This window comes from Scomber japonicus, chromosome 18, assembly GCF_027409825.1.
Source record: "Scomber japonicus isolate fScoJap1 chromosome 18, fScoJap1.pri, whole genome shotgun sequence".
In the NCBI taxonomy this organism is placed as follows: Eukaryota; Metazoa; Chordata; class Actinopteri; order Scombriformes; family Scombridae; genus Scomber; species Scomber japonicus.
Window position 1 is genome coordinate 7,176,077 of NC_070595.1, and position 10,915 is coordinate 7,186,991.

The 10,915-nt window shown below is 40.9% G+C and overlaps 1 long non-coding RNA gene across 3 annotated transcripts; it reads left to right on the forward strand.

The window, feature by feature from the left end:
• Window positions 1-435: 435 nt before the first annotated feature.
• Window positions 436-10,659, forward strand: LOC128379407 (uncharacterized). 3 transcript variants are annotated; one of them, XR_008323392.1, is made up of 4 exons: window positions 436-461; window positions 2,097-2,248; window positions 9,590-9,704; window positions 10,278-10,659. It is a non-coding gene; the product is annotated as an uncharacterized LOC128379407 (long non-coding RNA). The 3 variants fall into 3 exon arrangements; XR_008323391.1 differs by having other exon boundaries at window positions 440-475; XR_008323390.1 differs by lacking the exon at window positions 436-461 and having other exon boundaries at window positions 2,061-2,248.
• The last annotated feature ends 256 nt before the right edge of the window (window positions 10,660-10,915 follow it).

A 10,915-nucleotide genomic window follows, 5' to 3' on the forward strand; every position in this document is an offset into this window, starting at 1 on the left:
GTACCTGTTTTTCTTACTTTTATTTTTTGTCCTCATGCCAGAGAATTTATGCATGACTAAGCATTATTTCTGCAAGAGGAAGTGAGAAGAAGAGGTTTTTCCACCCAGACTTAATTGGTTGACATTTGATGCTAATGCAATTTACACACTGCACACTTTTGTCTCTCTCTTTTTGGAATATGAATGAGCTGCTATTTTAGGAAAGAGCAGAGGCCATCCAGTCAAAGTTTACTGCTTTTCACGCAGATATGAAAAAGTAACAATTGATTTCACACACACAAAAAAAAAGATTGACTCTAAGTTGCAGTTGGTTCTTTTTGCTTTGGCTACAACCCTTTGAGTCACGCAGGTATTTTCACTCAGGACTGCATATCCCATAATTCATAGGCTTGTGTACAATTTTTAGACTTTAGGGGGCAATGGTCACAAGTCACAAAAAGCTGCTGATAAACACGGATCAGGTGAGACACGCAAGGTGAGGATAGTTAAAATACTTTAGATTGTTTGCTTTAAAAGAGATTTGCGTCTTTATAAGGGGAGCGAATAAATGTGTGCCTCATCAGAGTTTAATTTCACAATGCAAACACTGTGAAGGAGTTAATCGTTAATTTGCACAAAGAGCCAGAGCAGCATAGCGCAGCACTCAGGTGCAGATTGTTACATAACGTCTGTGCAGTGACAGATGTAACATTACTCAAGTGTGGGTAACATGCATGATAATGAATGATCTACAGTCATAATTAGCTCGGTTTACTCACATCAAAAACCCCAGCCATGCACACTTTAGCTTTGTTTGCAGAACAAAATGCAAGTATTCTGCAAGTCAAGGTGAGCAGAGGTCACTCCACAGAGCCAGCCATCTGAATCTAAATCTTAGGTTGCTATATGTGGTGCACAAAGCATTGATATTGTGTTAAAAAGGGGCCACCAAACGTTAAATCTGATTGATTATCCACTAAAGTTATGAAACACTGAAAACTGTTCAGTTTGGAGGCCATCAGCATTCCACACATGTTCTCAATTGGTAGTGTTGAATCAGGATTAAAGATCTAGTAGATATTGGGGCTTTAGCAGAAAATGTTGCCAATTTTCACCCCCCAAAAAAACTAAGCCAAAAATCACATTCCTGCAGCTGTTGGTGTCCAAACTATTCTGTGACCTTGGAAAAACTTTGGGTTTGTTCAATGACATATGGACATATGGCTGAATGTGGCCAATGCTCCCACTCTTCACAATGTTGAATAAATGCAACATATCAAAAATTCACTTATTATAAAAGTCAGTTAAGAAAGACTTTTTTTTTTTTTTTTAGCACAAAATCATGATTCTGCTGTTGCTGAGCATTTGTAGAATTACATTTCCTGATCTTTGAAGCTAGCTGCCATGTGCTGTGACAGAGACTTCAGGACTAGCAAGATGTGTAAATCTGTAGCACAAAGCTGCCACTAGATGGCAGAAGTCAATGGACAGGTCATGTTGAAGGATTGGCTTCCACTACTATTTTGCTTCAGCCCACTGACACACACACACACACACACACACACACACACACACACACACACACACACACAGAGCAGTTAGTTCCTTTCATCTCATTGCGTATGGGCTGTGAAGCCAGTGTGAGTCTTTCCCGCTCCTATTGACACATCCAGTGTTTGATATGTAGAAATACAGGTTGGCATTAACCACATGTCTCAGTGACTTTAGTTTTAAACTAACGTCTCTTTGTCTGAGTTGTATAGTTGTGAAGGAACCAGGAACCCCTGTCATTGTAACAGCACTAGGAGCATCAAACCTCATAATGAACCCAACATCTAGAGAACCTCACCTCTTACTATATCTCCTCTGTCCTTCCAACTTGCATCCACTGGAATGTGTTTCCCAATCTTTTACCTCTGAACTTCAGTTTGGGTCACTGCCCTTTCACCTTTGTGTCCCCCTCCCCTCCCACCCCCAACCTCTGTGTACACACGTGTACTGCCCTGTCACATGTTTTATCTCCTCCCACCTCCTCCTTTGCGCCCTCCCCTTTCACCAACTCTCTCTCATTTTGCACTGTCTCTGTCTCTCTCTGTTGGTGGCGCTTGGATCCATAGGCGTTTGGAGGACAGGAACAGGACAGGACACGCACCCTCAACCCACACAGCAGCACCACCACAGACATGTCGGACTCCGAGACCGCCGCTGCCCCTGCTGAGGCCCCCGTCCCCGCTGCTTGCGCCAGCATCAAGGCTGACCTGGACAAATGGTAGGTGATGATGTGCATGTGCAAAAAGATGTGCAAAAGAAAAAGGCATAATGTGTTTCTTCTTCTTTTGCATAACTTTCAAGAACAGTCCTTTTTAATGCCGCCAAGATCTTGCAACCATTGGTCCACCTTTAAATGTGTCTTCTCTGGCTTAAAAGCTTTCGTTCAAACATTCAACCTTGTCTCCTGCTCTGTGTTCAGGGATCATCTGAAGGTAGATAGGCCCTGAACCAAAACCCAAATATTTCAGTCGTTTGCAATGTGCTTAATTATTAACTAACGAGATATCCAAGAGACGAAAAGAAAGCAAGCATTGCATCCAAGGTTGGTGCAGAAACTGCAAGAAATTTTGAGCTGATTTAACAATGCACAGGGCTAACAGGGAGGGGTTAGCGATTAATTTGAAGGACAACGGCAGCATCCTAAAATGCGCCATGCTAAAATGGAGTCTCATCAGAGGACACTGGGGTTGGCGCTGAAAGTCGCCAAGGGAGAATGAATGGAATCTGAATTCTTGCATGTTGAAATATAACCGAATTCGACATGTTTGCAGGGTGCAGGGGTAAAGGTTATGAAAACTTTGGGTACCCAATGTAGGGGAGAGTGATTTGGGGGTTAACGATATGTGGCAGCGGGGTGATGTTTGATGCTAGTCTGTACGCATGGATGGAGGCTGGGAATCTGCTTGCGTCACTACCCTTCCCTTCCCAGAAAACCTTGCGCTATAGCTCGTTCCGTTGTCCCCTCTGTCACTTCTTGCATCTTGCTGTGTCAACGGTCAGGGACACCAGCTCAAGGATATTTTTGGGTTTGGGCTTTTGTTGCTTACATTCTCAGCAGACACAGAACAACATGGATTACTGCTGTGTGTGTGTGTGTGTGTGTGTGTGTGCAGCTCAGTGACACAACACTTTGCTAGACTCTCTACAGACAGTGACCATCCACCCTTCCGCACCTCCTATCGAGTCCATTTTAACAGGCTGGGAATTTGAGCTCTAATCAAAAGGATTATCATAAGCAATTTGTTAGCATCTTTACAGTCTTGAACGCTTGGGGAGTTTCATAATTGGGCCTTTTTTTGTTCATTAGAATTGTGAAAGATAAACACTTTTTGTTTTTGGTAGTAAAAGCATGTTCCAGCCAGACTGTTGGGTCATGATAAAGTGTGGGTGGATGTGTGAAGCTTTTAGATAAGACAGCAGGTTGAGGTGAAGGAGGGAGGGTGGGTGGGCAGGGTAAGGCGTGGGTGATTGGCTAATCTTCTGGAAAAGTTTTACTCCTTTTAGTAAATTTGAATTGACCGACTTGGTGGTCAGTTTTGGATAAGAATGTCTAAATGGATCTTTCTGTGACAGCTTTATGTTAAGGTTCTATGAATATATCTGATCCATCACTGGTAAATAACTTTAGGTGCTCTTGTTTGGAAGGTACTACCACATTGTTCTTCTTCTCAGTCCCAGCAGAGGCATGGAAAGAGATGCCATTTATTGCAGCTTGTAAAAGTGCAAGCAGGTCTATAGTGGGAGATCTAGCGAAGGTCAGTACTCTATAGGGTGTTTGAAAGTAAGGTGTTCTGTCACTCATGCAACATATGGTTTCAGGTGATTACTGTACTGTATATGGGTCTTTTCACCAAGAGTTGGTGTCAGCATAACCAGAACCCATGACTTTGAAAGGTGAAAAGCCAGGTGGCACTAGCACAAGCAAACAGGGTCACACATGTTAAGCTGTAAATGTCACTAGAGCCCCTCGCAGTTGACAATCAGATACTTAACCTTGCTCGCTCTGGATCCTTGTCCCACAGGCTTGAGATCAAACCTGAGTAAACTCTCATTAACATAGACCTCTGCTTTGGGCACTGCCATCTTAAGTGCCATTCAAATGAACATATTTACAATCTGCTGGTCAAGCTAACAGTTCTTCATCGATTAAGAAGTTGGGGGACATGTTGGCTTGAAGGTATGGTGATCATTATGAAAGGGCAACATTTGGATCCAGGTTTTCTAATTATTTATATCCTATAATTAGGTTTGGGATGAATGCTCTTACGTGTTACCAACTGCAAAACTGTTCTACCGATGAGCTGCTGTTTCAAGAACATGTTCATGGCCTGGCTGAACCTTCCATTTTACTCCAACCAAGCCACGCTCCAACACAGCTGTAGGTTTAACATGGCTGCCTGGGTAATGAATACGAGAACTTCTGTATATATTTATAGGCAGCGGCTTTTAAAAGTCATGGATAGAGGTATGTTCGGGTGAGACTGTATGTGCTGGATACCATGACATGTTCCTTACTATAGATCACGTTACTGTTCTTGACACCCACTTCAACCAGCCGAATGAGGAGACACACTGCCTTACATTCAGAGTCATATGAAGGCGGCCATATTGGATTTAGGCCTTCATGTAGTGGTCATAAACATCTCTAAATACTTGCCCAAAAGTCAGATTTTGAGTTTTTCTACTTCTACAGGTTTTAAATATAAATATATACATTTCACTTTTTGGGTTTTTTTTTGTTTTTTTGTTACATTTTTACAGGTTTTGTTTCAGCAGTCATGACCTTGTCAAGGTCATACAAGCAAAGTCACACAAAAGAGAAGTCCTAAGCAACAGGCTATGAGTATGTCAATGCATGTGCATTATATAAACCTGTCTTACCTTTTACATTAGTTATGTGTTTAATCCTCTAGCACTAGTAATTAAGGTTTCTGGTTACGTGTAGTGATGAATAATTCTGTGCCTCCAGCTGCTGGAAAAACACTAGAACTGTATGGCTTGAATAGTCCAATAAATGTGTTTCATTATCTTCTATACTTTCATTTGTATTTACTCTAATGCAGGGACCTGACTTACTTTTACTGGTTTGTAGTAAATTCTGTCTTCTATTGAAAACAGGTTTAAACATTCTTGCTGCACATGCTGTTTTCTTTCACTTATTTTAAGAAAATATGATTTTTAGGACTCGATTACAGACAGAAATGCTTTTACAGGATGATTTTTTTTTTTTTTTTTGCAGTCAATCAGGACAATCAATACACACACACTCTCACACACAGATAGATCCATAGCGCCCGTGCTGATAATATGTGACTTGGTGAACATTTAGTTATTTGCTAATATTTACCATGTTCAAACCTCTATAGCTAACATGTTCACTGGCACTAAAGCCATAAACTTAAACACTGCAGGCTCTTTCATGAGTTTAACATAAACATACTTACCGCCGTCCTTTGCCCTTCATAGATACACACACACACACACACACATATACACACATGCACTCTGTCTCTATGTTAATGATTGCCTGCGGTTGTATGTGTAGACATGTACTATACATGCTTGCGAGTGGAAACAGCCCTGGTTTTCATTATGGAATTTGGTGACTCAGCAGAAGTCAGTAATCTGAGTGCTGTACTGTAGTTGTGTCAAACTGGCACCAGTGTGCCCCCTCCTCCTCAAACCTCCCCAATACTGAACCACCTATCATGAATCCTCGTATTAAACAAGCTTAGTAGTTATAGTTTATTTTATTCTTCTGCACTTCTGTGTCACATGAAGAATCTTGTCAGACGACAAATCTTCTATTGGATGTGCCTTCAGGCTGGTTAACAAATGCTGATAACTGCAAGCTATTCTTGTAACTGCAAGAATCTCCAGTTCAACCAGATGTCCTTAGAGGAAACCTACCCTAGTTGGTGCCTCTCAGTGTATTACTGTCACATTTGAATCACAGAGCAAAGCAGAGGATTAATAAATACCAGGTGATCTTTCAACTTCTTCTCTTCTTCTCTAGATTCTTCACTTTTTCCTAAACATGGTATCAAACACACATTTTATCATCTGTTATATTTGTCTATACTGACTTTACATTGTGTTATTACATATTTTCATACTAAGTAACACTAATAAAGTAACAAATGAGAAAGGATTTGTTATTTGCGGATACTTGGATAGAAAAATAGGAAATGTGGTGGCAAAGTAGAAAACAGATTAAACATCTATTTTATCACAGCACATAGACAAATAGTTTAAACAGTCTTTAAGGATTATGAAAAACCTTTAGAACAACAATTAGTGTTATTTGACATTTGGATCAACAGTTATATACATATATATATATACTCCTTACTTTAAACTCTTAGCTCTGTAGCTGAAATGTAATGGAAATGCATGAGAAGCATAAACTGGGGCAAAGGTAGACTTTGCCCCAGGCAACCTCTGTGTTTCCTAATATTGGTTCCCAAACTGAGGTCAGGGGTCCCCACAGGGAGTCAGAAGTTAAATGTGAGAGCCAAGAGATCATTAACAGGCTGAGAAAGCAGAAGAAGGTAAGCAGAACATTCCTGCTGCGTGAAATTTTGCACATTCAGGCATTTCACAAATTATTCAAATTATGAAAGCAAATCAGTCCTTTTATGGATTGATCGCACCTTCCAAAACAATTGGGAACCACTGTTCTAAGAAGATGAGACTATACTGACTCCTGTGCGCCGAGGTACCCTCAGCTCCCCACCCGATAATAACATTGCACACTCAGCTTTAATCACAATCTTTTGACTAATGTTTGGCGCCTACATCATCTTTCACTGCCGCACCTGCTCAGTGATCTATTATGCATGTTTGTCCCTGAGGACAGACTCCAGCCAACAGCCTAAATAATTCAACCATCATTTCCTGATTGTGTCCGAGACAGGGCGACGTCACTCTGCACCCAAAGCCTGAGCACCCATCAGTCAGACTTGAACATGCTGCATCACTGCGTCAGGATGCGACTAGTGTGTGATAGTCAATATACAAATAACTTTATAACATTTCTTTCTGAAGCTTCTGTAACTGTAAGCGTTCCATGTGGATGCACCTAAAAATGGTCATGCCCTGAGTTGCCATGACAACCCAGTTTTGCCCCTATGACCCTGTAACGTGACCTCGCTCTGGAGTCGTCGTGCCTTCTCTCAGGAGACCGTGTGAGGCTGCGCTGGTGGTGATGTCATTGCCCCCCCTCCTCCACTTGAACATGTGATCACCCTGCACGGATGCTCTGTGTAGCCCCCCCCCCCTCCACTGTGTGCACACAATACACATATGAGTACAAATAGGGGCTGATATTTATTTTTAAATGTCATTAAAACGTGAAATTGGATTAATTTGGAAGCCTGAATCTGAATAGAGCCCCAATTCAGAGCTTTATGTGTCTCTGCAGATCTCACTTCCTCTATTTTTATACTTGAATATGCTGAGGAAGGGGCTTCTGTTTTCAGTGTTGCATAATAAAAGTTCTACATGGCATTAGAATGGCATTTTCCTTTGGATCAGTCAGCTGCTCTTGGGATTGAAATTGAAACTGTGGTAGCCGGGTGCTGCTGTGCCATGGCAGGATTATCTGACTGCAGGCCCTCAGGGTTACACTTTTATGCAGCACTGATGTTTGCCCATCAGCACCCATTGACTCTTTCTTTAACACACACACACACACACTACACTCCAGTAGTCAGTTAATAATCTGCCTTTTGTCAGGAGCAACTGCAATCTGTTCTCAAGCTGCACACAAGCCGAGTAGTTGTGTGAGTAAGGAGTTTTATTACTCCTTGTATATTTAAAGATGAAAAATGTTTGGATTTGATTAAATTTTAACTAACCACAGTGATAAAATAGCATGGGTTGTTTTATCTGTCTGCCTGAGAATGCATTTAACATAGCAAGTGTTCAGTTTGCATCAGAGGGAACTTAACACACCTCATGTTGAGATGCACTTGTAGGAGAGTGAACAGCCAACAGTAAGGCTGATAGCAATATTACAAATTACAAATTACATACATGCATTGTTTGCAAATAGGATTTGAGCTCATAAAATTCTAAGGCATTATAATTTAAAGGGATAATGCTGATATTATTCTATATTTTTGTGATGTATGCAGGACCAAAAAGACCAGCCTCGTCCTTTCATCAGTTTTTTATTATTATTATTATTTTTCTCTTATTAATTTTACATTTATTTAAACATTTTAAACATTACTTTTATTTTTGAGTGTTTCGGTCTCAATTTTTTCTCTTTCTTTGTAATTTGTTCCTTCGTTATTTCTATTCCTTTTTATTTATGGTGTCACTTGTTCTCTTATTATCAGCTTGTCAATCAGCTATGTAGCACTTTAAACTACATGAACCTGTATGAAAGCTGCTGTATAAATAATGTTGGATTGATTTATTGATTAATGTATGACCTCTAGATATTTGATAAAAGTCAGGATAGATATTTAGGAAACATGCTTTTTTGATACACTGAGGATGAATTAGAGGGAAAGCAGAAGAGAGGGATGTGTAGACAACATAAAGTGATAGGAGGAGCCAATGGGTGGCTTTACATTCATGTAACAGGAAACCCCTCCTCCTCCTCCTCCTCCTCCTCCTCCTATATGGGTTCACCCTTTTATTACCTCTGTGTCTTGTCATCTCCGCATTATCACGCAACCTCCCATTCTGGTGTCCTACCAAACAGATGGGCTCTCTGTATTCCTCCTCACTCCTCCCTCTGCCCCCTCTCTCTCTTTCTCTCCTTCCCTCCCTCCCTCCCTCGCTCCCCCCTCCTCCCTTTCGCTCCATCACCCTAATGTTGTGTGGCAGTGTCGGCTGCTGTGTTTGCTCCTGCATGGGAGCCTGAAATAATCTCTCAGCTTGCAGTCTCTCTCTCTCTCTCTCTCTCTCTCTCTCTCTCTCTCTCTCTCTCTCTCTCTCTCTCTCTCTCTCTCTCTCTCTCTCTCTCTCTCTCTGTCTCTCTCTCTCTCTCTCTCTCTCTCTCTCTTCTTCCCTTTCATTCCTTTTTGTTTCATTTTCTTTCTTTGTCAGCCAATATATTTCATTGTTATTTGCATGTATCAGCTGCACAGTGAGTCCTTGCAACATTTCAATGCGTATGTTTGATTTCCTGTTAAAATGATAAGTCGACGGGATCAAACTTCATGAAGTGATCCTTTACACATTCCCTCATTCATTTAACCCCGTCCATCTTACTTTAACATGACGCAGACTGACTGCTTTTACTCCAATTTTGCCGTTTACTTCAATTAAAATCTGTTGGCACATGAAACAAGCATCTGTTTTGTCAACAGCATTAGTTAAACTGGGACTTAGTCCAGTCCACTACTGCTAACAAAAGCCAGACTAAATCCATCTCTCTCTTTCTCTCTCTATCATTCCACTCTCTGTTATCTCTTCCAAGTCACGTGCATATTTGTTTGAGAAGGTGACATTGAAATGTGACAATGCAACAGCCATTTTTTTGGGGAATTGTGAGGTTTGAAAAATGGACTGCGATCTAATTGGTCCCATATCTTTCTTCCAGTGTGGCAGAGAAGGGAGCCGAGGGCTGCAAAGATCTGATGGAGGCCTTCGCTGCTTGTGTGAAGAGCGCAGCTGAGGGGACGTCATGAGGAGTCGCCCCCCTACAACCTCAAAATGTGAGCACGGTAACATAATTTGGTGATTCATTCATAGTCAGCAATGAGCGCTTTGGGTTGGGGTAAAAATAAAATACTGCAGCATAGAAAAGAGGATGTTTCTGTGACTGAGTGAAATCTCGATGTGTGTCACCATAGGAAAAAGAAAAGGTGGCAATATTAAAATGAAAGGCGGCTGAATTCCATTTAGCTGCTTCAGTTTCAAGGTGTTTTCTAGCTCACTGTCACGCTGTCATGACTTACTGGGTCACTTCAATAGAGCGTTGTTAATGTAACACCTGTGTCAAGTCAAAAATGAGCATTTTTAAAGGGTTGGTACACCTAAAAAGATTTTGGTTTCATTTGCTTTTGATTTATTAGTCGCTGAAAAACTTCATTAGGAAGTAGTTCCATTAAAAACATTTCTCAGGGTTAGGCTTAGGGGGTTAGAGGGTTAAGGTTAGGGTCTGTGGGTTATCGTGTTGACAGCACTGAGATAACAAGAACACTTACAAGCAAAAAAAAGTGTAGATTGACCCTAAAATCTCATTGTCCTTTCCTTCTTATATCTCACCTCTTTCTCCTCTCTTCTAGGTCCACTGCACTGAGTCCTCCAAGTTCCCAGCATTCCCTTCTGCACAACAGCACTGGACTGAATGATGACAACGACGATGATGATGATGATTATGTTGATGATGATGATCATGGTGTGACTAACATTGTGTTGATTCGGGCTCAATTTGGGATCTGGTGGCAGTAACCACAGTTTCCTTCCCCTGTCCTCCCCTCTGTTTTAGCCTTATCTGGTGTCCCTCAGTCTTACCGCCATTCCCTCCCCCTCCCTCTATGGCTGACTTACAGTACATCGACTTGTAGACAATTCCAGAGAGCCGATGGGCTGTAATGTAAATTGTCGACTTGAGATGAATACTTATAAATGGAAATAAAAGTATAAAATAATTCATATAAAAATAAATTGTGATTTTTTTTATTGTTTTGCTGTTTCTAGGAAAAGTACACATTATTATTCCCATGAGTGAAATGAAATGTGACTCATTCATTTCCTTTTACACTCATACTTCCTGTTTAAAATTAGAAGTTTCATAAGTGGATAAGAGCACGAACACCTAAACGGTAAATTACAGGAATAGTTAAAAATTTTGAGAAAAATACACTTATTTATTTTCTTGCCAAGAGTCAGATGAGAAGATTGATATAACTTTCATGTCTGT